Genomic DNA, 3,675 nt, shown 5'->3' on the forward strand with positions numbered 1-3,675 from the left:
ATCAGTGTTTCTGTTTTTCCGACTCTGCATTTGGTTCCTCCATTCCTGACCAGATTTGTCTCCTACTGTTAAAATAATACATATTCATATGAAGTTATTATAACCAAGTTAGACTTAATATCTACAAATCTAAAGCAGGGCTGCCTAAAGTGTGGTCAAAGTTGATCTTTGAGAATGTTTGATTTGGCCTGCCAAAAGTTAACCCGACCCCATCCTCTCACCTAATAAGGGGACAATACATTTTTATACTTCATATAATTAAAAAGATATGAAGTTGTCCTTTATTTATGTTATGCAGCAACATAAGAAATAAAAGCTAACAATAGTTGGGGGAAAAAATCTAGTTAACATGATTTATCACTTTATTTATCACCAATGCAGTTGATCACCCATCTGACTGTCACCAAACTCATTCCATAAATACATGCCCAAAAACATCTCTCAGCCAGTTAAAAATGCACCAGATCTTCAATTATGCAGATTTGTTATGACTCTCCACAAAGATGAATGGTGGGGGGCTGCCACTGTGAGTAACCATAACCCCTTTTACTTTTACCTCAGCATAATGTGTGCTATCATTCCATGCAAGATGGCCAAAGGCAAGGCTGCATGAATTCCTAAACACCTGGACACGCTGTAAGGTAACTAGGCAGGTAAATTTTCCATCCCAGTATCTGTACAGGCGCAAGGGTGAAACTGCTGCACCATTTAAGGTGGAATGGAAAATTTGAATAGGAAGCTGGTGAAGAACAAGCTACCTTCAGCTTCATGAGATTTTGGATGATACTTTTACTGAACGGCACTCTTGCTAGTTTGTGAGTTCTTTGCCAGAAGCCACAGTTTGTGCATCATTAGGGAATCAGTGCTGATATACCAGACTACACCGAGATTTCTTTGTTCTGTTTTATTGTTTATACAAAATGGAATTCATCACCTCATTTTGTAGCTTTATCATTATTTAACATGCAACCTCTATCTAATTGTCTTACAGTTATGAAGTTTTAGCTATGCTAAAAAACAAACATGACATCTACATAGCGATGGAGGAGTACTACAAAACAGGGCGTTATGTGGATGATAAGGTACTTCCAGTTTTTTAATGTATATCACGTAGATTTTCAAAGCAAATAAATTAAGATTTTAGGATGTATTTATGTAATGATTTTGGTGACAATCCAGCACCAGCATTTATTAGCATAATTAACCCAGCATTTCCTGCTGTAAAGTAGAAAAGTAGATACCATTTCTTGGCTGATCGACGGCAGGCTAAGTGATAAATCATGTTAGCTTGGTTGGTAACACTTTCTATGAATGTCACCTTAGTAAGCATCTATAAACACATTCATAACATGTTATAATGCATTCATAAGGCATTATAAACATGCCTATAAATATATATTAAAATGCATTACACGATATAGCCATGCTTATTATGCATTATGAATTGTTAACATAATGCATTATAAGTATTGTTCATAACAAATTATAAGAACTCATAAGTCGTATTTGTCCACTCTAAGTAAAGTGAATCGTACTGTACTAAAGCCTCCTCCAGTGTTAAGAGTGAGGCTTCAAGTTGAAGTATTTACTGAAGAATTTACTGAAACACTAAAACATACATAATAAAGCACATTACAGGCTTCAAATGTCAGAGTTTAAACTAGTGCTGCCATCAGTGTTTTACCCAATGTGGGAAAGTCAATGTACACCACCGTTAGCTTGGTATTTGTCTTTACTTTACACTCTCCAAGCTGGAACTGACTTCTTTGGCACTGACAGTATAACATGTTATCAACACTACTTATAATGCATTATACTAGCAATTCATAATGTATAATAAACGGCTATAAAATGTAATCAAGTGTAATTCATTTTTCTAAATGTTTATAATCATGTTTATAATGCTGTATGAAGGCATTATAACATGTTATAAATGTGTTTATAGATGCTTACGAACGTGACATTCCTAGAAAGTGTTACCGCTTGATTTTTCGCCTATTTCTTCATTCCTTTAATATTCCTTTAAACTCTTAGACTTCTATAAAACTCTAAGGTTTGTAATTCAGTAATAACATGGAAAATAGTCCAAACTGGATGAGTTACTCTTCAGTTATAGGAGGAAAGTTTGGGGTTTAAAGACATAAAGGTTACAGTCATGTTCAGTAATATACACTAATGACAATAAATGATAGTCACGCACAACACTTGTATTCTCAGTGGTTAAACTGTTATTGACCATGAGATGGTTCAAAGGTGGAGAGTACAGTGAAGTCAGAAAAGTTTACTGTAGAAACAATCTGAGTGAGAATTATTCAGGAGAATTAATAAACAAGTACCTTTAGCTTTGGTTGTGCAGATGCAGTACACACAGGTGGAGGAGAGCAGTGAAGAGAAGAGAACACACACTGGACACACACTGACCAGCAGCTTCCAGCAGACACTACAGTCTGATACAGAAGGGGTGGGGGTGGTCTGGGGGAGATCTGTGGCAAAAGGGACTGAAATAAATGTAAAATGGAAATTAATCAAAGAAGGAGAACATTTATTGAATGAGTAGATTGAACTCAAGCCAGCTCATGAACCATTTCACAGTCAAGTTGAATTAGAAATAAAATCCTCATGTCACAAGAAACAAAATTTCAGAAAGAGAAAAACTTACCGAGGAGAGAGAGACGAATGGTTCTGTTTCCATAATGATAAACATCTTCAGAGAGTATAACTCCAGTTTTATCTTTGTTGACCTTCTTGTTATGTATAGCGCAGTAGTACAGACCCAGATCTGATTCAGTGACGTTCTTCACCAAGAGATCATGAGTTTGTTTGGAGGGATTCCACACAAAAGAATAACGTGGAAGAGCACCATGTATCAAATCTGTAGCTGATATAATCAGAGGAGGTTGGTGCTCATGTGAGCAGTTTCTAAACCAAACTGTATTAATTCCACTCTTCCAAACACAGTTGCTGTAGAGAGTGACGTCGTCTCCTGGTCTGACTCTCATCTCCACTTCTGCTCCAAAAATCCTGGAGAACAAAACACCTGCGAACACACAAAGAAAAAAAAATGATCCTCTTATATAGAAAATGTTCCTTAATGTATAAAAGTATATCAGTCCCAAATAACAAGCTAAGCTATTTAAGATGAAACTAATCAGATGGAAAAGTTACTTACAGATGAGAACAACGAGAGTGACTCTTGGTCTCTCCATCTCAGAGACTGCTGCTGAGTGGGGCTGATGATGGTGAGGGTCTTTGAAGCGGATGTCTTTGTTGAGATCTGATTGGTCGACGTCAGCGGAAAATTTCTGTTTACATTATCAGCATATCTGGGACGTATACGCAACCACATGCGAAAACAACACCAGCCAATCACAGGCTTCGTATCGGTCACTTTTCTTAGAAGAGCCTTTAATGCAGTTGTGTCTGACATCTGATTGGTCCACGTGAATGGAATAGGTTTGGGGTGAGGGTTACAAGACGATGGGGGACTTTGGTAAACCAACTTCCTGTTTCCATTCAAACTGACTAAAGTTGGTTAGGTCAGCCTTTCTGGAGCACATAAACAGATTTACAGTGTTACGCTCAACCATAAGAGGCACTAAAAAGTGATTGAAGATTGTGTCAAACAAATGTACCATAAAAGTTTACTTTAAGATCAGCAACCTTTTCACGTTTTAC

The sequence above is a fragment of the Colossoma macropomum genome, unplaced genomic scaffold (genome assembly GCF_904425465.1).
Source record: "Colossoma macropomum unplaced genomic scaffold, Colossoma_macropomum, whole genome shotgun sequence".
Lineage (NCBI taxonomy): Eukaryota > Metazoa > Chordata > Actinopteri > Characiformes > Serrasalmidae > Colossoma > Colossoma macropomum.